The sequence below is a fragment of the Eleutherodactylus coqui genome, chromosome 8, assembly GCF_035609145.1.
Source record: "Eleutherodactylus coqui strain aEleCoq1 chromosome 8, aEleCoq1.hap1, whole genome shotgun sequence".
Lineage (NCBI taxonomy): Eukaryota > Metazoa > Chordata > Amphibia > Anura > Eleutherodactylidae > Eleutherodactylus > Eleutherodactylus coqui.
The window spans coordinates 105,907,514-105,934,044 of record NC_089844.1 but is presented as its reverse complement, the minus strand read 5'-3'; positions in this window follow the sequence as shown (position 1 = coordinate 105,934,044).

Below are 26,531 nucleotides of genomic sequence, written 5' to 3'. Positions count from 1 at the left end.
TCTGCGCCTCCCCTGCTACCTGGCCCTCGGAACTGCGCCTTTGGCCACTAGCGCTGTCGGATGGGAATTTTACCATCAGTTTGTCCACCAGGGTCCTGTGGTATAGCATCACTCTCGAACCCCTTTACTCTTCGGGTATGAGAGTGGAAAGGTTCTCCTTATACCGTGGGTCGAGCAGTGTGTACACCCAGTAATCCGTAGTGGCCAGAATGCGTGTAACGCGAGGGTCACGAGAAAGGCATCCTAACATGAAGTCAGCCATGTGTGCCAGGGTACCTGTATGCAACACATGGCTGTCCTCACTAGGAAGATCACTTTCAGGATCCTCCTCCTCCTCCTCCTCCTCCTCCTCAGGCCATACACGATGAAAGGATGACAGGCAAGCAGCATGGGTACTCTCAGCAGTGGGCCAAGCTGTCTCTTCCCCCTCCTCCTCATCCTCCTCATGCTCCTCCTCCTCCTCCTCAACGCGCTGAGATATAGACAGGAGGGTGCTCTGACTATCCAGCGACATACTGTCTTTCCCCGCCTCTGTTTACGAGCGCAAAGCGTCTGCCTTTATGCTTTGCAGGGAAGTTCTCAAGAGGCATAGCAGAGGAATGGTGACGCTAATGATTGCAGCATCGCCGCTCACCATCTGGGTAGACTCCTCAAATTTTCCAAGGACCTGGCAGATGTCTGCCAACCAGGCCCACTCTTCTGTAAAGAATTGAGGAGGCTGCCTCCCACTGCGCCGCCCATGTTGGAGTTGGTATTCAACTATAACTCTACGCTGCTCATAGAGCCTGGCCAACATGTGGAGTGTAGAGTTCTACCGTGTGGGCACGTCGCACAGCAGTCGGTGCACTGGCAGATGAAACCGATGTTGCAGGGTGCGCAGGGTGGCAGCGTCCGTGTGGGACTTGCGGAAATGTGCGCAGAGCCGGCGCACCTTTACGAGCAGGTCTGACAAGTGTGGGTAGCTTTTCAGAAAGCGCTGAACCACCAAATTAAAGACGTGGGCCAGGCATGGCACGTGCGTGAGGCTGCCGAGCTGCAGAGCCGCCACCAGGTTACGGCCGTTGTCACACACGACCATGCCCGGTTGGAGGCTCAGCGGCGCAAGCCAGCGGTCGGTCTGCTCTGTCAGACCCTGCAGCAGTTCGTGGGCCGTGTGCCTTTTATCTCCTAAGCTGAGTAGTTTCAGCGCGGCCTGCTGACGCTTGCCCACCGCTGTGCTGCCTTGCCGCGCGACACCGACTGCTGGCGACGTGCTGCTGCTGACACATCTTGATTGTGAGACAGAGGTTGCGTAGGAGAAGGAGGAGGAGGAGGAGGGTGGTTTAGTGGAGGAAGCATACACCGCCGCAGATACCACCACCGAGCTGGGGCCCGCAATTCTGGGGGTGGGTAGGACATGAGCAGTCCCAGCCTCCACTAAATTCACCCAATGTGCCATCAGGGAGATCTAGTGGCCCTGCCAGCCTGTGCTTGTCCACATGTCCGTTGTTAAGTGGACCTTGGCAGTAACCGCGTTGGTGAGGGCACGTACAATGTTGCGGGAGACGTGGTCGTGCAGGGCTGGGACGGCACATTGGGAAAAGTAGTGGCGACTGGGAACTGAGTAGCGCGGGGCCGCCGCCGCCATCATACTTTTGAAAGCCTCCGTTTCCACAACCCTATATGGCAGCATCTCCAGGCTGATAAATTTGGCTATGTCCACGTTTAACGCTTGAGCGTGCGGGTGCGTGGCGTCGTACTTGCGCTTGCGCTCCAACACTTGCGCTAGCAACGGCTGGATGGTGCGCTGACAGACATTGGTGGATGGGGCCGAGGACAGCGGAGGTGAGGGTGTGGGTGCAGGCCAGGAGACGGTAGTGCCTGTGCCCTGAGAGGGAGGTTGGATCTCAGTGGCAGGTTGGGGCACAGGGGGAGAGGGGAGAGGCAGCGGTGCAAACCGGAGGCGGTGAACGGCCTTCGTCCCACCTTGTGGGGTGCTTGGCCATCATATGTCTGCGCATGCTGGTGGTGGTGAGGCTGGTGGTGGTGGCTCCCCGGCTGATCTTGGAGCGACAAAGGTTGCACACCACTGTTCGTCGGTCGTCTGCACTCTCAGTGAAAAACTGCCAGACCTTTGAGCACCTCGGCCTCTGCAGGGTTTCATGGCGCGAGGGAGCGCTTTGGGAAACAGTTGGTGGATTATTCGGTCTGGCCCTGCCTCTACCCCTGGACACCGCACTGCCTCTTGCAACCTGCCCTGCTGATGCCCTTGCCTCCCCCTCTGAAGACCTGTCCTCAGTAGGCGTAGCAAACCAGGTGGGGTCAGTTACCTCATCGTCCTGCTGCTCTTCCTCCGAATCCTCTGTGCGCTCCTCCCTCGGACTTTCTGCCCTTACTACTACCTCACTGATAGACAACTGTGTCTCATCGTCATCGTCCTTCTCACCCACTGAAAGGTCTTGAGACAGTTGCCGGAAGTCCCCAGCCGCATCCCCCGGACCCCGGGAACTTTCCAAAGGTTGGGCATCGGTCACGACAAACTCCTCCAGTGGGAGAAGTTTCGGAACCCTTGCTGCCCATTCTGGGCAGGGGCCCGGGAACAGTTCCTGGGAGTCTGCCTGCTCCTCAGAATGTGTCATTGTAATGGAGTGAGGAGGCTGGGAGGAAGGAGGAGCAGCAGCCAGAGGATTCAGAGTTGCAGCAGTGGACGGCGCAGAACTCTGCATGTTCGATAGATTGCTGGATGCACTTTCTGCCATCCACGACAGGACCTGCTCACACTGCTCATTTTCTAATAAAGGTCTACCGCGTGGACCCATTAATTGTGAGATGAATGTGGGGACACCAGAAACGTGCCTCTCTCCTAATCCCGCAGCAGTCGGCTGCGATACACCTGGATCAGGAGCTCGGCCTGTGCCCACACCCTGACTTGGGTCTCCGCGTCCTCACCCGCGTCCACGTCCTCTAGGCCTACCCCTACCCCTCAGCATGGTGTATTACCAGTAGTGCAGAAACAGAACGCTGTAATTAAATGTGCTGCTTATTGGCCTGTGGTTGGAGGCTGACTTCGCTTACGGAACGCCAGGAAATAATTTTGCGCAAGCCTGCTGTAACACTTAGCTGGCTGCGTATGAATTGGGAGGACAACTACACCCAGCACAGACCCAGTACACTGAGGACAGTCACAGGCAGCCCAAATAGATTTTTTTTCCCAAATGTTTTTGGAAAGGCCCACTGCCTATATTCAATAAATATATGTCTTCTGTCCCTGCCTCACCACCACTACTGGCCCTGGAGTATGTATAATTACTGCAGGGCACAATGCTCTGCACAGCCGGTATACAAAAAAAAAAAAAGTGCAACACTGCAAAAAGCAGCCTCCACACTACTACACACGGTTAGATGTGGCCCTAAGAAGGACCGTTGGGGTTCTTGAAGCCTAAAATACTCCTAACACTCTCCCTATAGCAGCTCCGGCACCAACAGCACTTTCCCTCCTCTATGTCAGAACGCATCTGTGGCGAGCCGCGGGAGGGGCCGATTTTTATACTCGGGTGACACCTGATCTCGCCAGCCACTCACTGCAGGGGGGTGGTATAGGGCTTGAACGTCGCAGGGGGAAGTTGTAATGCCTTCCCTGTCTTTCTATTGGCCAGAAAAGCGCGCTAACGTCTCAGAGATGAAAGTGAAAGTAACTCGAACATCGAGTGGTACTCATCACGAGTAATGAGCATCTCGAACACGCTAATACTCGAACGAGTATCAAGCTCGGACGAGTACGTTCGCTCATCTCTAATTTTGACCCTTTTTTGGACTATGGTGGACACTTACAAAATGCTGTATGTCAAAAAACTGGTGTACAAAAGTTGCTAAATTTTGCGCAAGCACTGCTTGAGCAAAAATTATGTGACATTTCTTCCTTCTGGGCTGGCCCCACCACTTTTTTGAAAAATGTATGGGACTTGTCAGGAGGGGGGGTAACCACCCCAGACTGACACATTTATGTATAATTTATGCCAGAAACTGGAATAAAATAAGCCTAAAATGTACACTTGGTTGGAACCAGGTATACATTTCTTAAAAGGCACACGGAGGTTTGGGAGATACACTGAATGCATGAAGAATTACCCGTTATTTCTGGAGAGAGGATGTCACTCCGTTTATCTACGTGTAGATAATATGAATTATATTTTGGTTAGCATATTATGTAATCAAGACCTATTACCACGCATAAATGTAAACCACACACAAAAGCACACCATTTTTATTTATTGATGCTGAAATCATACCAATGGTGCTTCTCTGGTTATGGTTAAACACTGCAGCCACCGTTCTCCCGACTTCACCTGGGTACATATGGTATGTAAATATGGCTATACCTATTTACATTCACATGCTGAATTAGTTCAGGACGATTCTGTGGGAAGGAAACGGCGAAGCTTGCCTGTGGCTGAGAGAAACGCTCTACCATCTCTGCTCATTGTGTGCGCATGTGGCACATTGTTATGATGAGGTCACACGCGTAAGAGATGGCCTGAATACAGGGGCGTCACGTGACCACATCAGGTGAGGAGTCATTGGACTTTGTGAGCATGCCCCCCGGATCAACAATGGCATGCTATAGTGATCGCTGGTGTATGCGCAGGTCCAATACCCGGTCTTGGGGATGAATTCGACCAGCATTTGAAAGGGAGCCTCTTTGGTATGTCTACTGTGTTGTGGTTAGGGTAGTTTAGGCGCCGTGCAGTATGATAACCAATACGGAGCATACTGGGGGCGGATCCAAATGATGTTTTCTATTGGCATTGGCCGCTCAGGGACATGCCCCTGAAGGGAGGTAACTATAGGTGGACTATATAAGTGCACACCACCGGCCGGACAGGTTAATAGTCTTCTGTCTACCATCTGGGCAGGAGGCTCTGAAAAAAATCTCTCTGCAATTTTGGTTTATTTTATATATCCCAGCTGTTAGACAAGCTACCTATTTAGGTGATCAGCTAGCAGTAAAGAATAGTAATGGGATAACAGCTTAGGGATAGAGAAAGATACTTAGGAAAGGGACACTAGGGGGAATATATTACAGATATCTGGTCAACTATTGGACCTAGGTCTTTCTCTCAGGTCCTTTCTAGTGCAGTTCACTCACTCTATCAGCAAAAGAAGGCTCACTTAATGCTAATGTGGTATATGCTCCTAGGTGTATGAACCTGCATTATCAAGTGCCTATTAGGGACTACACCTTATCATTCCTACTTTTCCTAGTAGGTGTGAATTGAGTACAGCCTTTGGCAATCTGATTGGTCCCGCTGAGCCAATGAGAGGCAGCAGTCACTCACCCATTCATAAATTCATGAATGGGTGTGTGAGTGAGAGCTGCCTCTGATTGGTCAGGCTGTGACCAATTAGAGGCAGCTCATTCAGCAGGCGGGGATTTTAAAGCCCCGGCTGGTGAATACTATAGAGAAGCAGTTCAGGAGAACTGCCGGCGGCCACCACTGAACTCCTGCTGCAGCGGAAAGGTGAGTATACATTTTTTTTTTTTTTACACATTTCTGGATGAATTGCAGGGAAGGGCTTATATATTTAAGCCCTTCCCGACAATTCATCCCTCGCTCGGCCGCAGCGCATTGCTTTCAATGGAGCTGGCTGTATTGCCGGCTCCATTGAATTCAATGCGCTGGACAGCTCCGGCCCGTTTCTAATGAAACGCGGCTAGGAGCAGATTTTTCGGGCGATTTTTTGGCCCCGGTCACATGATTTGTGGATGCACATCCGTCATGCGATCCGCAAATCGCGCGAAAAAACGCCAGTATGACTAAGGCCTAAGACCCGTGCATGAAAGGGCTGGCTTAGTAAATTTCCCCCCTATATATTTTTTCATTATTATATACCCGTTGCACCTGATGAGGGCCCTGGTTCAAAGCTGAAACGTGCAGCAAATTTATTTCAACAAAAAAGATTATTCTGCTGCAATCAGTCTCTGGTCATCTGGGAACAAAGAGTAGCGCCATCCAAGTTGTCATTTTTTTGCTCTTTTCATTGCAATCATTCCTCATTCTTCGTTCTGGAATCAGATCTGGCATGCTCCCATTGGTATTTTGTCTGCTGTCATTCTTTCATGCTTGTTTAATTAGAATCTATAATTAAGTGCAATTGCATTTTCCACACTCTGCATTTATTACAACTTGATTACTTTATCTTGATGTGCTCATGTTTGAACTTTGGTAATTATTTTATCTGATCATTGACCCAATCGCCCAATCCCTTTATTTGCTGATAAACAAAGTCTTATGCTGATTTTATTGAATAATGAGAGGCAGTGTGAATTGTACTCGTATACTAGCGTAAATGCAGTTTCTGAATAGCACAGTGCAGCTCCTTCAATATCTCCTATCTATCTATCTATCTATCTATCTATCTATCTATCTATCTATCTATTCATCTCTACCTGTAAGGGCTTAGTCATATGGGTGTTTTTTTGTGCAAATTTTTTTGTGCGCAAAACTGATGCGCACAAAAAAATCACGTGACTGAAGCCAGCGTCACGGCTGAAAAAAACGCTGCTAGCAGCCTTTATTAGCCCAAAGGGCTCGGTCACACGGGCACTGCCCGCTATCCTCTGCCACAGCTGTGGCACAGCTGTGGCAGAGGAGAACGATGTTCGCCCATTGAATTCAGTGGAGTCGGCAATATAGCCAGCTCCATTGAAAGCAATGGGCTGCCGGCAAGCGCTGTATTAATGTTCGGGGAAGGGCTTCCAATATAAGACCTTCCCTGAAAACCATCCAAAAAAGTGTAAAAAATAAAAAAATATATATACTCACCTTTTTTGCACCTATTGAATGACAGCTGAGAACTGCCTCTGATTGGTCACAGTGCTCAGCCAATCAGAGGCAGCACTCACTCACCCATTCATGAATTCATGAATGGGTGAGTGAGAGCTGCCTCTGATTGGCTGAGGGCTGTAACCAATCAGAGGCAGCCCATTCAGCAGGTGGGGATTTTAAATCCCCGCCAGCTGAATATTACAGAAAGCAATTCAGGAGAAGAGCCGGCTGGACGTGGCTGATCTCTGGCAGCTGCAAAAAGGTGAGTATATATATATTTTTTATTTTTTACACTTTTTTGGATGGTTTTCAGGGAAGGGCTTATACTTGAAGCCCTTCCCTGAAAATTAATACAGCTCTTGCCGGCAGCCTATTGCTTTCAATGGAGCTGGCTGTATTGCTGGCTCCATTGAATTCAATGGGAGAACATCGTTCTTCTCTGCCACAGCTGTTACGGCTGTGGCAGAGAAGAATGATCTTTAGTATATGTTCTCAATGGGGTCGGCGCTGCTGCCGCCGGCCCTATTGAGCGCATATACAAGAACAACGATTTGCGCAGAATGCAGTTACATGCGTTCTGTGAATCATTGTGTCATATAATTCTCGGCACATCCGCATAAAAAACGGCCATGTGGCCGATCCCATTGCAAAGCATTGGGTATATATATTTGCAAGCGCATCTGCAAATCGAGCAAAAAACGCTTGTGTGACTGAGCCCTCAAATCGCATTATTTTATGCCTTATCCTATATTTAAGGGTTCTTTCACATGGGTGTTGCGATGTTCGGCCGCCCGCATCGTGGAGGAAAATCACATGGACGAGAGAAAGACGCGACCAAGTCTTTCAATATATACACTACAGCCCAGAAATCTGTTGACCAAGGGGAGAGAGTTCAATGATGCTAAACTCTCTCCCCCTCACTCCCCTTCCATTTCCCGGCTGATTGCAGCATTAACAACTCACATAGAACCAATCACATCACAGCTTTCTCTTTACCTCAGCAGCATAAGAAATAAAAGCTGCACTGTGATTGGTTGCCTTGGACACCATACGCTTATGAAAGCTGTCTAAAATAAAATCTGTCTTTGCTGCCTATAGCAACCACTCACAGCACAGCTTTTATTTGACCTCAGTAGTCTAGCAACTAATCACAGTGCAGATTTCATTTCTTATACTGCTGAGATAGAATGAAATCAGTGCTGTGATTAGTTGCTACAGCCAACAAAGACAGATTTTCTTTTAGACAGCTTCCATATATTTCATCTACAATGCTTGTTGAAATTTTAAATTTAAATGGCAGAATGATGCCTCATATCATTCTACCTATTATTGGTGATGGTGCTTGCCTGTTTAGAGCAATATGCTATACTTTGTATGATACTTAAGTAATGGCCAGAGAGGTGCATGAAGAGATATTGGAGCACATGGTGAATCACTGGGGATGATTACGCCATTGTATTTCATGATAGTGTTAGGAATAATTAAAATAGTTCTGCTGACTATTTTGCTGATATGTTGTTGTGACCTCCCACTTATGGTGGTTTGTGCATATTAGTAGCCAGGCAGATATTTAGGTCAGTGTTTGAAGTCTATCACATTAAAGAGTTATATGGAAAGTTCGGAGTTGAAAGGAATCCCATAAATAGACTGTGTTTTACTTCTTTGCAAGATCTTTCTATTGGACATTTTCATGTTTACATGCCTTATGAAGCTGTGTCAAACACACTCCCCATTCCTCAGCTTGAAAGTACTTCTAATTCTGGGAAAACTGCTAAAAAACGCAGAGTTAGATTTACTGATGTTATCAGAAGAAGACAGATCAACGAAGCCGCTACTAAGTACATAACAAGTAATAGGGATGTTCACCGTGCTACAGTGATAGCTTACCAACAAACAAATCCACAAGTTTATAGAGCTATAGCAGCTACATACCAAGAAAATAAACCTGAGGTTCATAGAGCTGCTGCAGCTAATTATCAACAGAATAACCTTGAGGTTTATAGAGCTGCAGCAGCTAAATAGCAAGAAAATAAACCTGAGGTTCGTAGAATATCATCAGCTAAATATCAGCTGAATAACCCCAAATTTTACAGAGCAGCTGTTAGTAACTATGACAGAAATAATCCAAGAGGACGATCACTCTAATAGAAGATTAAAGCTTTGTCCAGAATGTTGTACGATTCTGATGTGGATTATGTATCTGATAAAACTGTTGCTCTAGGAACTATGACTAATAAATGTATATATTGTAACGCCCTTAAGTGGAAAGAAGAGGCTCCTGGTATGTGTTACAGCGGTGGTAAGGTGTAAATTCTGATTTTTGAGCCTTAGCCTGAGCTGCTCTAACTTAATTATGCGTCATCCGGAGCACATACATTTTATGGACTGTGTTAGAAAATACAATAGTTGCTTTCAAATGATATCCTTTGGAGCCAAGCAAATTGTAGAAAATGGTTTTATGCCCTCTTTCAAAGTGCAAGAACAAGTGTACCACTTAGTTTGTAGTCTGCTGCCTTTGTCCCAACAAAAACCTCAATTTCTATAGATTCATTTCACTGGTGAAGATGAACAAGAAGCAAGCTTGAGATGCAGCAATTTGCCTGGCGTGAAACACAATTTGGTTAAACAGTTACAAGCAATGCTGCAAAACAAGAACCCGTACATAAAGGACTTAAAAACTACTGAAGAGAAAATACCTCAAAATTCAGAATAGTTTGAAGTTGTTCTACATGCTGATAGAAAATCAGCCAATGCTCATGGATGACGCTTTAAAGCACCTTCACTTCAGCAAGTGAAGTGACTGTGGTCATAGTTGGATAGAAGATCGATTAACCAGATATTGTGTTACAAAGCCATGATAACAGGTTGCAATGTATCAGTGAGTTGCCCCGTTCGTACAATGCCTTACAATATCCACTTCTTTTCTGCTATGGTCAGGTTGGTTATTCTATTGATATTCCCCAGTGTGACCCTAAAACAAAGTTGCTCCTTAAAAAAACACATTATTTGCACTAAATTTTTAATCCTACCACATCATGACCAGAGAAACTGATACTAACTGTTTGCTGCACTAAAAATAGAGACCGAGCAATTAAACTATATTAACAGCAACCAAGCACAACTCAGAGTAGACAGCTATATACATCTTAAAGATGCTATAGGGAGGCAGGATACCAATGCCGCTCAGATTGGGCATATGGTGGTGCTCCCATCCACGTTGACAGTTTTTTTCTCGATATATACATGAAAAAAACTCAAGACACCATGATGTATTCCCGTTATTACGGTCATCCTGACTTTTTCATCACATTTATGTGTAATCCTCAGTGGAAGGAAATTGCAGAGGTATTGCTGCCCGGTCAAAAGCCCCACGATCATCATGACATCATAGCTAGAGTATTTCACTTAAAAGTTAAGACATTAATGGCATTGTTAACCGAGGGGTTTTTGTTTGGAAAAGTGCGTTACTGAATGGCAAAAGAGAGGTCTTCCTCATATCCACATTTTGTTGTGGCTAGAGCAACGCATTTCTCCAAACAAAATAGATGATATTATCTGGGCAGAGATACCATAAATTAAAAAACATCCTCTTTTTCATGAAGTATCGAGGACAATATGATCCCTGGACTTTGAGGTAATTTAAACAGCAATGTGACCTGTACAAAAGAAGGTCGCTGCAGCAAAAAGTATCCTCGACCCCTCCTAAAAGAAGCTCAAACAGGAGACGATGGATACTCCACACCTCCCCCCTGTATCGTCAAGGAACTCCAAAGGATGGTGGTTTCACGGTTGAAATCAACGGTGTAACCCTGGATAATGTGGTGCCTTTTAATCTTGGGTTTTCATGTACATTACCCATAATACTCACTGTCTGAGTTCAAACTACTGCAGTTCCTCATCAAGGTCTGCTTTGCAATGACGATCAATAAATCGCAGGGGCAATTATTGAAGGTTGCCGGAATAGACTTGAGAAAGGACTGGTTTTCACATGGTCAGTTCTATATGTCCTGTTCCAGAGTGCGTTCCGCTAGCAGTCTGGTGATCCTCGCACCTGAAGCTAATACTACGAATGTAGGATTAGTGAAGGACCTCTCATAATACAGATATTATGAGATCGGTTTATATAATAAAGAAACACCAAAGATATATGATAAAGAAAGAAGGTTTATAACATAAGGGAATTATCGATGGGTTAGCAAAATAATAATTCTGAAGATAGTTACGATTTGTATAATCGAGAAAGCGTAATACTAATTTCACGTGGGATGAAGTCGTGGGCAAAAGCTAGTGTGTAATATGAAAGCTATTTCAATATAACATGACTGTAAAGTCATATACATATGAAAACTATGACAAAAACCAACAGAAGGGTCGTCTTCAAAGGATTTGCGCAAGACAGAATCATTATAAAGTTAAAGGATAATATTTGTATGATTGATCATGACTAATTTGTTTTGTCAGGTCTCTATGTCTCCAGCTCTGACAGAAATAAAATACATTACAATTATTCTTCATGCCTTTATCTTGCCTTGTCACTCTTTTACAGTTTTTTATAATCAGATATAATCTTCTTGTAGTATTCAACATTAATCACTCTACTCTGAAAGCAAACAAGCAGATCTTTTCTGAGGACATGAATATGGTTTCATAGGCTTTTGTTTTGTATATCACAGTTTTCCAGGTCACCAAAATTAAAGTCACAGTTTTGAAAGGATTAATGTGATCAGGCTGTAATCTGTTCTTTTCCCTGTGCAGTATCCTTGTTCCCTGGAGCCAATAATAAATGTTATCTTCCTTCCTGTCTAGGGCACCTTGTTTAAACGATTCTTCCCTAATCAAGGTCAGTCAGGATGTTTACGTGATCTTAAAGAGTTTCATTCTTTTATTTTTCTCTTTTTCAATTAAAGGAAAAATATAACTAAGATTTTCAAATTTGTAAATATGTAGCGCACGTTAATTCTATCTGTGTTTATTATATTCTGCATGTTAGAAAATGGCATCAGTGGGGGGGGGGGGGCTAGATGTAAAGTACAGTTCCATTGAATTCAATTTATGCTGGTTGAATTTTTTAGATAGGTCTCTAAACTCAAAACCACTTGGCGTATATAATAAAGGCCTTGTCATTCTGGCATGTAGTGGTGTTGCCAGCTCAATTATGCCATTGTTATTTAGTTTCTAGATAAAGAAGTATTCCCATGTCAATCAATTATGGCCAAAATGGTAATACTCATCTACTGTGGCCGGGAGTACAGAAATAGCTGAGTAAACTGCTAAACTGTCTCCATAATTCTTTTTTTCTTTCTATAGGAACTAAGGGAACAGCACACTGCAGTTCCCTCGGCTATTTCAGTAATTCTGACCATTCCCAGCCACCACATGGAGCTAGGCTTAGAGTCGGGGAAGTCAAAACTTAAAACAGGCTGGGATCCCATAAAAATCTGAAATGGGAATATCCCATTAAAAACTGTCTACTTTCACATACAATCATATCTTTTTTGCAGTTCCGTTGGATTTAAGATTCACAAAAATTAAAGAACTTTGCCTCCATTTTACAAATCTCCTATGAATCAATTTTGACCCATCACTCCATCTTTATGAGTTTTCATTTTAAAATAGGTATATTAAAAGAATATTAGGATATTTAAGTTAAAGTGAAAGCTGTGGCAGCTGTTTTATCCATGCAAATCACAATTTATCCTAATAAAAATGGCCTTATCCATTGAAAAGTGTTGTCCAGACCTAAATGATTTTGTATTGGGCATTAGTAGTTGTCTGATTACAGAGAATGATGGCTGCTCAGACCTCCATTAATCCTCAGAATGAAGAATTTGCAATGCTGCTTAGGGCAAACGTCCAAGCCTCAAGAAACAAAGATGGCCACACCAGCTTCTCTGACTACCTGCTGCACACTGTGCATTACTATGCATCAGTAGTCTAAGAAACGGCACCTGCTTTGATTAACCAGCAGTGCCCAATAAGAGCAGCATATATTGTCTTAGACTGTCAATGCATACTATGCATAGTTTGCATCAGGTAGTAAGAGAAATGGTTCAGACATCCTTTTTTCTCCAGTCTCAGAGGGTCACTTTAAGTTCTATAATTCCTTCTGTTTGTCCCTTTAAAGCAATGGTTTGGGTCATCCACAGTGCAAAAAACTGCAGCCCACCTCCATTCAAGTAAATGAAGTCATGCTACAGGTAAAGCCACCACTGCTCCACTCATTCTAATGACAGAGATTGTCGAAGCACTTGAACTCGGTAATCTCCATTGAAGTGAATGGAGCAGTGTGGCACCTGCACGACCTTCGATCCATTCATTCGAGAACTGACCGAAACCCTGTTATCTGGATCAGTAAGGGCCCCAGTGGTCGAACCCCCATCAATCATAAAGTTATATTTTGTTGGTAGAGAATAACTTTAGAAATTGAAAAACCTCTTTAATCATCGATATGTCACATAGTGTATCAGAACGTAGTTAGTATAGTCCTTTAATTCTTGTCTCTTGTATGTAGGTCTTCTGTATTGTAATTAGTTGTACACAATACTACCGCATTTCTAAACACAGCATCTTTTACAACGATTGAACATATTATCGAATATGGAATGATTAAATGAATTTAGCAGGCCAAGCACTTTGGAATATTTGAAGTCATCGGAGGGCACTTTATACATATTCTATATTGTATTATTATTACTTTTTTTTATTCTGAACCACATGGGAAATTAAAAAGTTCAGTTATGAACCTGAGAACATGCTTAAACATAATATGCTGATTGGATAATTTAACATTAAAAAAATTGCTTATTAGAAGTGTTTACATTCCAGCCCCATTAATATTTGAAGATGGTTCTCTGTGTTCAGCAGATTTTCTTTAAATGATGATTTTCGTTCTGCACATTCCTTTAATACATGAGGCCTGCCAATGTTATTGTAGTTATCAATCTTTCATTTCTGGCATAATCTTTTCACACTAGCAGTTTCCTCTTTTTTAAAGGCAACTAAGCTAACTAACACGGTGCATAATACATTTATAATGGCTAACAAAAAGAGATGATCTTACAGAAAACTTTCAAATCTATATCTACTTAGGATTCTTTATCGGGCATAATAGGATATATCTGAAGGAGCATATATATGTACATAAAAGTGCACAGATATGGTGTGATTAATTTGTACTTAAAACAATAACAGAGTCCACTGATAAGGAAGTGAAAGTTTTGAGATTTGAAGTTGCCTTTTAATATAATGGCCTTCATATGTTCTAAGTTGTGTCCTTGGCTACCAAAATGCTCAGCCATAGGTAAGTCAGTCTTTCTTTCTTTCTTTCTTTCTTTAATCATGTATCCATTAGATCTCATCTTTGCTTTAAGTTTTGATCCCATTTCTTCAACATAAAGCCTCCCAATAAGACATTTACTGCATAGAATCAGGTACACAACATTGGGCGTAGAACATGTGAATATTCCAGAGATCTAATAATCCTGCTGTGTGTTGGGGATCTATATCCTTTCTGTGGTCAGTATATATGAGCATGTTTTGCACATTATTACATTACAGGGATAAGTTCCTTTTGTATGTCGGAGGACAATGCACTCCTGATCATAAAGTTCCTCAAATTTGAGGTTGCCTGTAACATAAGAGGATCTGCGAATATGATTTTCAGGTGGTCATCCTTGATGGAGTTTCCTTGTAGTTTTCCTTAGTACCTCTAGCTGCGGATTGTATGTTACTAATTGATGTACACTATATATTTTTTTTACCTTCTCTCTGTATTTTGGTGCTTGACTTTCAGGTATCCTGGTGGCTCTGGTGATCTGATTGACAAATCAGTAAATCAGTTGGAATGGTAGTCCTGATTTAAAAATATACTTTTAAGATGATGTAAATGTTAATTTCTGTCTGTTGAACTAGAGCAGATCTGGTTATCTCTTATGGCCTGACTATAGATGGACTTTTAAATGTGTTTGGAGTGGAAGCTGTCCTATCTGAGGTATGTGGGTAGATCAAAAGGTTTTCAATACAAGGATGTTGGTATTGAGCTGTTCTGTATTTTTATTATAAACTTATTTTTATTAGCATTTTCAATGGATACATACATGGCAGATGTTTTAAGAAAATCTATACAGAGTTTCGCATGATATACATTTCTTTTACAGTGACATTACATTGTTTAGGTACTGTCATATGCGTATTTCTCTCTGTAATCTTCCCAATTATTTTGCCTCCAACCCATGTATGATCCTTTCTTATTTCGGTAAAACTCTTTCTCCCAAATATGGTAACAGTTATTAACATATTGAAAGACACATTGCAATTCAATGCTAATATTAACTATCAACTATCTAATCTAATCCGCGAACTAAATCCCGGCAAGTATGTTCCTTTCAAATCAGTCACGATATTTTCAGTAATTTCATACTGTTCAAATCGTTTTGACTGTAGTACCATGTTGTGTAAGCAAATTGCGTCATACATTCTTTGATTTCGCTGGGGTTAAGAAATTTTTCTATAAATTCCCTCCATTTTTTGAAGAATTTTGAGGTTTGGGATTCCAATCTCCGTTCTATCTCAATTTTTTCCATTTTTAAGAGATGTTTTAGCTGGTGTATCACCTCTTCTATCCCTGGGGATTTGGCTTTTAGCCAGTTATTTAGAAGGCACCTTTTACTAATTAGAAGTATGGTATGAGTCATTGTGGTTTTTCTAGCCTGTTCTGGCAGTTGGTGGAATACGAATGTCTGTGGTGATAGCTGTAGGAATTGGCCTCCAATGTCTTGTATTATTTTTTGGGTCCCCACCCCAAATGATTTGATTTTAGGGCAGTGCCAAATGCTGTGTAAAAAATCTGAGTTGGGTAATGCACATCTTGGGCATGCTTGTAGTCTTGCTGGACCATTTGGGTTCTGAGGTATGTTGAACCCATAAATCGCTCTGTGGATTATCTTAAAATATTTTTCCCGCCATCTTTCGTTTGATACTGCCCTTCTCACAATTCTGGCACGGTTTTATGCAATTTTGTGCTTTTAAACCACACTCCTTTTCACACTTTTACACTCCCCTTTGTTTGCTTGTTGGAAAAACTGTCTGAAAAGTGTCTAAAATGCATCATAATTGTAGCACAAGGTATGTCAGACAGGTTTTTTGGCGCAAGAAAACTTGAATTCTCAATAGTGATCCACCCCACTGTAGCTATAAAACAAGCTTACAATGAACAGAACGGGCAGTATTAATTCTGATCATAAGTGTGGAACAGATTTAGCACTATTGTCTTTCAATGCCGGGGTTATAGCTTCAAATCACATCAGGGATAACAGCTACATGGATTTTAAAAAGCTCCATCCAGATGTTGCCTTTGGTCAAATTTGAATCTCCAACTTAAGAACTATAAAGCAGCAATGCTAAGAATTGAGCCACTGCACCTGTCTGCTTGGCTTCAGAGGAGGGGAAGAAAAACAACAATAATACAAAAAGAACATTAAAAAAAAACAATTCAGATGTCACCCTTGGACAGATTTGAACTGAGAAATCTAGCATTACAGGACAGCAGTTCTTACAACTGAGCCACCTAACCTTTCATTTCTGCTTCAGAGGAAAAGAACAGAAAGAACGAACACAAAAACACCATCCAGATGTTGCCTTTGAACAGATTTGAACTCCAGCCTGCAAGGCAGCAGTGCTAACAAATGAGCTACTATGCTTAGTCTTCCTTCTCTGGGGGGGAAAGGGGGTGGGGCAACGAGACACAAAGAGAACATACAAAATTCATGCAGCTGTTGTCCTTGGACCAATCTGAAACTGAGACTCCATGCTTGTCCTTCCTTCACCTCGGTCTTTATTCTTCTCCTTTCTCTTTCTTCTTCCACCTCCTCTAGTGGAAAAGGAGGGGAAGAAAGTGAAGGAGAATGGGGATAAGGTTAAGGAAAAGAAGGGGTAGAAAAGGTATAAGAAGGCGGAGGCAGGGAAGAAGGAGATGAAGGAGAATAAGGTGTTCTGTTTCTTATTTATCTCCAAATCCTTCTTCAGAAAAGGAACGGGAGGAGGAAGAAGTGTGGTGGCTCAGTGGCTAGCACAATGCTTTTAAAACTGGGGTTTTAGGTTTATGGTTGATTATCAACAACATCTGCATGGAGTTTGTATGTCCTTTTTGTGCTTATTATTTTCTCCTTATACATCTCCTCTGAGGTGGCTCAGTTTTTATTGCCGCTTTGCAGTGCTTGAATTGTAGGTTTAATTCTATCCAAGTGTAACATCTGGAGAGGTTTTTATGTTCTCTTTGTGCGTATTCTTCCTGTCCTTTTACGCCTCCTCTGGAGCAGAAAGGACAAGTGAGACTAGAATCCCAGCACTGAAAGGCAACACTGCTAATAATTGAGTTACATTCATAGAAAAGCACACACACATACATTAGTGAAGTCCATTTTTGTTCCCATTGATTTCAATTAGAGTCAGAATTGACTTTACCGACTCATGATTATTTTTTTTAAATCGGTTGGCACTCCCAACCTGAATATTTCAATATAATCACTCAACACTACTCCTATGGACACATTTTGTATCCTCTGCAGCTGTGCATAAATCTACACATATTTAGTATGTCCAAATACTACATGCCTCTCTGTTTTTGCAGTTATTAATTTCTAAGGGACTTTTAGACACTAGAACACTTTTTAAAGTTGCGTTTGGGTTATTAGTATAGAATTAGCTTCCTATGAATTTTTTTCTAGTGTAGAGCGATGGGAAAATTAGATTGTGAGCTCCATAGGGGACAGGGATGAGTGATGATCTCTCTTCAGCATTGCTGAATACGTTGGCAACAGAAAATTGAAAAAATAACTAAATAAAAAGTTTAAACTCTTAGAACAAACCCTTGCAGAAAAAAAACTTAAAATAATGTTTTTTTATGTTATACATGCAGAATGCAAGGAAAAGCTCACAAATAATAGGAAGTATGTGAATATTCTTCTAAAAGCTACAACCAGATGCACAAAGTCTTGGTAATTCTGACGTTTGAGTCTTTGTAATATCTTAAGATATATGGCATGTGACTGCAGCTTCACATTTTACCTTCCAGAGTACCACAAACAGGGACATTGTTCTCATGATTAAAGCTTTTGAACTTTCTTTTTATATTGGAAGAGACTGTCCATTTCTAAAGCAATGAATCAGTCTTTACTAAAATCGTGCTCCTATAAAGTTAGGCACTAAAATTTGTTCATAAAGTTGTATTGCACATGCAGGGCGAAGAACTCTGATAGTAAGGAAATATCCATACATGGCAGACAAATCACAGAAATTTCTGTGACTTTCCGATTTATCTGAACTGGACTTGCATACATTTATATGCTTCCTGCAAAACCAACCCCATGAAGAAGAAGAATGGAACTGATTTACTGCTGTTGAAATTTCTACCAAAAATTCTGGCATTTTTAAATATATGTTAAGGCATCATGTACATTACAGAGACAAGCACAAAAAGACTTGGAGAGCTTCATATAATGGAGTCATGGTCTTTTTGTTTTCCTACATACAACACCATATACCTCCATAATATAGCACTTGGAGACACACAGAGGTAAACTATAGGCCAATTTGTATGGGGTGTTGTATTATAGATCAGTAAAACAGTAATGTGCATGAGGCTTAAGTCCTGATACTTGTATTGAGGGAGGAAGGGGTATCTATTAGTTTTATATATTGGGCTAACTTGTAGAATATTATTACTAAAAATAGTTATTACTATACCAGCATTAAAGGGATTTTCAAGTTACCAGACAACATTGCTGCTACCGTGTTTCCCCGAAAATAAGACCCTAACTTATATTAATTTTTGCCCCAAAAGGGGCAATAGGTCAGGGGAATGCAATGGATGAGGAGGAGGAGGGGGAAACTTACACCGCTGAAGCTGGAAGGGAAGAAGGTTGCTAGGGGTATTATGAAAGCGGAGCTAGGCACACGGACCAGCGGATTCTCCGGCCCAGCCAATGAAGTTGTGGGCGTTGGTTGTGGGCGTGCAGCTTGTCTCCACCCATTCTTCTGGTGGAGACAAGATACAACAGTACCAGTGTAGTGTGCTGGGCCTTGCTGTGGTGCAAGTGTAGTGAGCTGGGCCCTGATGTGGTGCCAGTGTAGTGTCCCGGGCCTTGCTATTGTGCATGACGTGGTGGTGGGTTACTGCTAATCCAGATTACAATACAGTCGCATGCTATGAAGTTTTTTTTTTGTTCCACAACATCCATATCTTTGTAAGCAACATGTGCTCTGTATAATCTCATTGAGTTGTCATGGCCTGGTATCAGAATGGGGATAAACGCTCCCCAACTAATTTAGTTGGTAAGTAATTTTTTTATTTTTAAAAAACACTTGTCCCCCCATTTCAGCATTTCTTATTTTCCAGGCTCATATGTTCAGGTGGAAAACAAGCCCATCCTATGTGATCCAGTAGCAGAGGTTACAGCGGCCGAGACAAAAAAGCTGATGCGTGGTTGAAGTGTGTAGAGCACTATATCCAGACAGGGATGACACCACTGGACTGGAACAAAATGATATTTGTAAGTATCAAAATAATAAAGTACTGCAGTAGTACATCATGGTGTCTGGGAACAAAGCTCACCCACTTCCACATTGTCATTGCAGTGAAGGATGTAAAGAACCTGTGGAGATCCATAAGAGATTAATTTTGGTAATTTCTGAAGGACGAAGAAAAAAGTGGGTCCCCTCCATTGAAAAAGAAATGCTGCAATTTCTTTTAAGCAGTCAGGAGCCACGTCCGTAAGTGTTTTGTGGTTGAATAATACGACCCCAGAGAACCTTTTATTTTTGTCCTAATTCCTGGCTAACGGTATATTTCTTTTTTAACAGGTCTAGTGGAAATGTGGAGACACAGGACAGCAGCAATGCAATGTTGTTGAAAATGATCAAGCATTGGACATTACACTATCTTCCAATGTGAAACCTGTGGGCCTGGAGGATGTTGAAGAAGTCAGCATTCCAAGCGCTTCGTGAAGCAGTAGTGGTAGCAGCAGAACAGAGTTGCAAAGAGAGAGAAGCCTGGAGATGGAAAGGCACTCGACTGTGCCAAAAAAACTGAAAAAAGACACCCAAAACTGATATTGCAGGTGAAGCACTGACAATGCTGCACCGTGTAAACAAGGAGGATCAATGGGATCTAATGGGAGCCGCTGTGGCAGCACGTATACGAAAGTTAACAAGCGCACAGCAGTGCGCAATTGCTCACGTACTGTATGCAGTATTAGAAGTATTTGCATTTTCAGAAAATATAGTGGAGAGTGGGGACCTTATTAAGGCCTTCCAGAACTCAGCTTTTCGTAAGCAGGCGCCTCCACAACCGCTACAAATACTGTCTACCCCTCCATCCAATGCTGCCCACAATCTTAGTGTTCCTCGGCCACAAAGCTTTGCTTCACAGTGTTCTTCTTATACAGATCCATCGTTTAGTGACACAATGCAATCCAGCAATGCATCTCCTTCTTCATTCATGGCCTTAATGCCCACCCTCTTACCACAAAGCAGCTCTGCATTTCCAGAGAGGTCTATACGCCGCCCCCTGGATCTTCTTCCACCAGTAGACAGAGTGGGTTTCGAAGCTACACAACACTGCAATAAGAGAAAGCCCCTAGTTTAGCTGCTCCCTATCACCACTACACCCATACTGACGTAACTAATCAAATGATTAGCCACTAATAAACACTGTGAAGCAGCACTCTGTGGCCTAAAAATGTTATTCCTGCTGCGACTGCAATGACAAAAAACGATGTTCCTGTGGTAACATCAGCTACATAATGTTAACTACTTTTTTTCTTATATGTGATTCGTCTTAGCACGGGAAAGCAAATTATCTGGTACATAGCAAACCTTGTAATGGCACCAAAAAATTGCATGATGTTATAACGAGCTTTCGTGGCTACTTTAGGTTCTTCCTCAAATGAGTATGCAAACCACATGATGTAGCTTCGAAAGCTCGCTGTAAAATCTTTCTTTTTGTAAGCAAAGAGAAGCTGCAAGATAATTTTCTTTCTCATGCTCAAGAAAATCACATTTTGCTAACCTGCATGCCAGAAATCCAAATAATGTTCTTTCATGTGCTGTTACATCAAACGTTCAGGGTCGGCTCCATGTATTGATAGGCATACAGGTAAAGTCGAGCTGTCACCAAAGACAAAAACACATATTCCGCCTGAGACAGTTTTCTACCCACATCACTTTTCATCGTTCTTCTCCTGGCTCCTCCATTCCCCAGGAAGCTGAATGCTGGCTTGCGTAGGGTGACCTGGGGTGCTGGAGGAGCCAGGAGGCAAACGGTGAAAAGAAAATATTCTAATAACACGGAGGGATATGTGTTTTGTTTTTCAATTACAGTGTGATTGTTCTCAGTAAGAGAAACCCAGTAATCTTGTAGATATGATACCTTTTAATGGCTAACAAAAATACATGATGTTACAGCAAGCTTTCGAGATATCGCCCCCTTCGTCAGGCTGTGAATGGGGTGATATCCCAAAAGCTTGCTGTAGCATCATGTATTTTTGTTAGCCATTAAAAGGTATCATATCTACAACATTACTTGGTTTCTCTTACTAAGAACAATCACACTTTGCTCTACTGGCTAACACGGTACAAAACCTTTTTTTTCGTTTTTCATTAACAGCACGCACCATCTTAACTTGTATGGTTCACTGTCGAGAATGGTAATTTTTCCTTCATTCTCAGAGTATACTTGTCCTGCTTATTCATGAACTGCAGCTGGATCACACGACCATCACTATGAAACCACGGATGGTCAGCTGCAAGTAGATGATGAAAAGCGGGTGCTGACAATCCGTGGTTGGACGATGAGGTGCTTGTACCTGCAGCTCGTTAATATGCTTTTCAAGTTAAAGTAGTCTTCCACGTATAAGTGAGTTAATAATTATCACTTTCTTCACAATCATGGGAGCAATTAATACATAGCATATACCACACTGTACATTGTGCTCCTCTCACTAAATTGTGTCACCCTTGGACAGATCTGGGTCAGTTTAAAATGTTGTTCTAGTCTTCTCTCTCTTTGCAACGCATGGTTTACCACTTGGAGGGTGAGGAGGTTGCTGCTCATAAATATGTGTGGCAATGTCAAGTAGTCTTCCATGAACCAAAAATTACAGCTATGTTGGTTGTTGTGCCATCGCTGTGCATCCTCTGCTGTTTTGATACTCAGTTTTGTTATGTTAAGTTGCTAATGACAGACATAATATAAGAACAGATGCAAAAAATGTTCAAATATCTTTATATAAAGATTGTAAAAATCATAAAACAAACTGCAAAATTTATTTTTTTTCAAACACAATTGGAACATTACTTGCTTTATGCCCGCCTGGAATTTCTTCTTGGCCATTAGGAGGATCAATTCTGCATTTAGGGTTGCACACCACCAACACACGAGTACCGCGAAGGCACGGCACCATCAGAACTCATGAAATAGTAAAGTGGTCTCTGACCTGGACACCAGTAATGATGGCAGTGTCCAAGGCAGAGTGTAGTACATCGACTTCTATCTCGAGCCTATATTCCTGTAGGTAGTTGTGGAGCACACAGCATGCCTTGACAAGGACATCAACTGTGTTCGGGTCAACATGAATAGTCGTGGTTAAGACTCTCCACTGACTAACCATGATTCCAAAGGCACATTCAACTACTGTATGTGGCTGGCTCAGCCTGCCATTAAAAATACTCTTCCGGGCATTGAGTCCTCTTCGTGGGTATGGGCACAGCAGGTTGGGCATTAGAGAGAAAGCCTTATCTGATACTATAACAAAAGGGACAGGATGTGTGGTTCCCGGAAGAGGCCTGGGGGCTGGGAGCATAACACCATCGCAAATAACTTGCATCTCAATCGCTGAAGTTCGCAGCACCCGGTAGTCCCCAGTACTGCCAAAGGCACTGACATTGGTGCAAACAAATTTGTTGTGTGCATCAGCCACCGCCATCAGGACCACAGAAACATTTTTTTTTGAAGTTGTAGAACCGTGATTCTGAATGCGCTGGCTGAATCACACGTATATGTTTGCCAACGACCGCACCTAGGCAATTTGGGAATTTGGCTACTTCGTAAAAGCCCGCTGTTACACGTAGCCAAGTTTCCTCCGATGGTGAAGGCATCACGATGGGCTGCAATTTAGCACAGATAAAGTTGCATGTGCTTCTCATAATTCCGGTGATGGTTGATTTTCCAACACGGAATTGGAGGTACAGGGACGCAAAGCTCTCTCCTGTTGCAAGAAATCTGCAAAGCAAGCAAAAAAGAAAGGTTAATGCTTTTTGGCAAACAAAAGTACAATGCATTCTGAAAATAGAACAGTTAGTAGCTTGCAATGTAGAAAAATAAAACACTAGTGATAATCAGACATATTCTCTAAACTGCAGCTGACCCTGCAATGCAGATTGGCATAACATTTCCATTTACATCAATCCTGCTTCAATTTCACAAATGCTTTTAAAAATGCTTATTTCACATAAGACAGCAATGCTACTCAACATTACGAATCCAGTCCAAATTAAAGAGGTTTTCCGTGAAAATATTATTGATGACCTATCCTTAGGATAGGTTATCAATAGTTGATTGGCTTGTGTTTTTAGCTTGGGACCCCAACTGATCAGCTGATTGCAGCTCTGGCATCATGGACACAATAAAGCGTCGACCTTCCATTTAGTGACTAGCACAATTGTAACTGAAGGCACCAATATCATTGAAATCAACCTCTGCTATTGCGTCGCTGACACCATGCGCACAATCGGCTGATCAGTTGGGGTACCAAGCTACAGACAAACCCAACTCACTTGTCCAAAAACCTGAAAATTGGTATATTCGATACTGCAGGGTGATGAGCAGCCTCTCTTCTGCAGATATGGCCCTCCTCATAATGGTATCCTGCATTGTGATAACCGGCCTCACAATTTCTTGGAGGCGATCAAAGGCCTCCATCGGAAGCGAGCAGAACAGAGCAAATTTTGGAGGATTGCTGCAAGGTGAAAATACTGTTTCAGCATTTGACTTTTATTTCTTTATGCTCCATAGCAAGCAAGGTAGAAAGAACTTACTTCTTTAGATCTTGGTATAGACTCGTAAAGTGGCCTTTAGTGTCTCTTTCCTGGAGCAGCGGATGGACCTAGTACCGATGACGTTGCAATGCACTTCACTTATTCTGAAAGTAATATGTAATAGAATATCAGCTAGGAAAGACCCAAAAAAATGCACATAAGGCAAACTACCCAAAGAGGACAATTGGTAAATAATCAGCCAAAAGAATCGTTGTACTCACAAACAGGCAAACAAAACTTTTAGCTTGTTATACCTCTGGGGGAAAATGGGAATTGTTTTCTTCTTGCCATTGAATTAAACAAAAACAAATGTGTCACCTTGTCCTGTATTTCCCGCTCCAGCAATACAACCAACTGCAGCATCCACCTTTACTGATGGCGCCTCAATCACATAGGCCTCACACTCTCCATAGGATTCACCTTCTCTACACCCCTGCTGCAACTGAAATGGCTGGCTATTGTACTGCCAAACATAAGAAGCTGACTCAGTGGGCAAGGATGGTGACATCACAACAGGAAGCAGTTTTTTTCCAATGTTTTGTTAAAAACTGTTGGAACATACATAAAACCAGCTGCGGATTAAAATGTTTCTTTTATCCTGTGGAAATTCTGTCCAGAAAATGTGCTACAAAAACGGCAAAAAAACGTGGGACTCCTGCTGGACTTGGCCACGTTTTTTGCTGATGAGAGGCTCCTCTGGAAATTTGGCAGAGAATCAGCACAGAATATCAGCTACAGCCGAAAAGGGTTTTACGGGACTCCAATATTGATGACCTATCCTTAGCATAGGTCATCTATATTTGATTGGTGGGGTCTGCTGCTCAGAACTTCCTCCATTGAGTTATTTGAAGAGGCTGGTCTGGTGAGCACCAAAACCTCTTATCAGGCCACATCCCATTCATTCACCACATGGCCTCACAGCTGTTCAATCCCATTCAAGTGAATAGGATTGAGATACTATACTAGGCATTGCCGCTAAGACATCGCTGTTCCTGGAATGCAGAGAAGAGGCAACAGTACTCACCCGAGTACCACAAGATTTTCAAACAGCGGATTAAAGGCGGTCCTGAGCAGCAGACCACCACCAATCAGATCTTGGAGTCACAGGAAACTCCTTTAAGAAGAAGATACTCTAATCATAAAACACTGGCTGGAATATGAAAGAATATCCATTTTAAATAGTATTTTACTCAAGACTTATTTGACTTAAAGAATGTCTTAAAACATTTGCCTCTACTTTATCACAGAACTGCAAAGCTCAATAGTAGAAATAATGCCTGGCATGTTTTTCATCGATTCCCATAAAACCTAATATCATAGATCCCAGGTTGTGAAACATTGCGTTTCATTTGTGCTGCCAGAGCATGCCAAATTAATCATCTATGGCAGAGAAATATTATCCACTCTGGGAGTAGGTGTAACACAGTCTTTCCCCAGGAGGCCAATGTCCCATTGAGCATTTTTTCATGGGTAGAGAACGATTCATAAAAAGAAACATTCATCAAACTATGACATAAAGTAAGATGAAAGGAGAAGTGCTTTGTTTTCTGCTTTTCTCTATGTGCAGCAAGAATCGAAGGACGCTTTTCAAATCAAGTATAAACATATTTGTGCAAATAGGTAAAGTGGGTTAGTGGCAATGGGTTTGATTGATTCAGAAATGGTGTAGATCTGTCATCTGTGGTGCTGTAACGCTAGCTATGGTACTCGATTCAAGGCAGAATAGTGGTTTCCATTTCTCTGTTGAGGGATCTTACTAACTTTAAAACCCTTTTAGAACGTGACCTATTTTAGACCAAAGGACGCAACAATTTTTTGAGGATTTTTGTCTTCGCTCTTCAGAAGCCATAACTTTTTTTATTTTCCCATCAACAAGGGCAAGTGAGGGCTTGTTCTTTACGCATTTAATTATAGCTTGTATTGGTACTATTTGCATATAATGGGAGCATATAATGTATTGTAAAACTTTTAGGTCTCAGTCATTTTTAGCACATGTATAGGTCCACTAAAAAAATCGCACATCGCATGTGTAAAAACATCACATGACCGAAGCAAAAAATTGCACATAAATAGTGCGACCCCCAGCTGCAGCAGGGGATTCCTTAGATGTGAAACCCCTGGATGCTGTCACATCCAGGGGTTTCACCTTGGTGTCAGCAGCGCTGGCCCGATTGAAAACATAGAGAAAAGATGCGCTCCTCTGCCACAGCTGTGGCAGAGGCGTCTGGTTTCTATGGCAACTCATAGATGACGTCACGGAAGGAGGATCCATACATGGATCATGGCATGTAGTGGTTTAAAACAGAGATCAATGCTTTTATCTATCTCTGGGGTTACCGCATGAGGCTAGCTATTAGTCATAGCCGGCTCCCCCTGTTGAGTGGTGCAGATTCTGTTTCTGAGTCTGCTCTATCTATGACCTAAGTTTACGTCCTGGTGAATCAAATACCCCACAACAAAGACATAAACTTACATAATATAGCGTTAAGGGGTTAACAGGCAAAAATAATGTTACATTCCTCTTGATTATTTGATGCTAAGTGTATTGAGATCAATTAATACTCTATATAGTGTACCACTGAATTAAGTAAATTAACAGAAGTCTGTCACCTCTAGCTAGCCAAGTAATCTTAT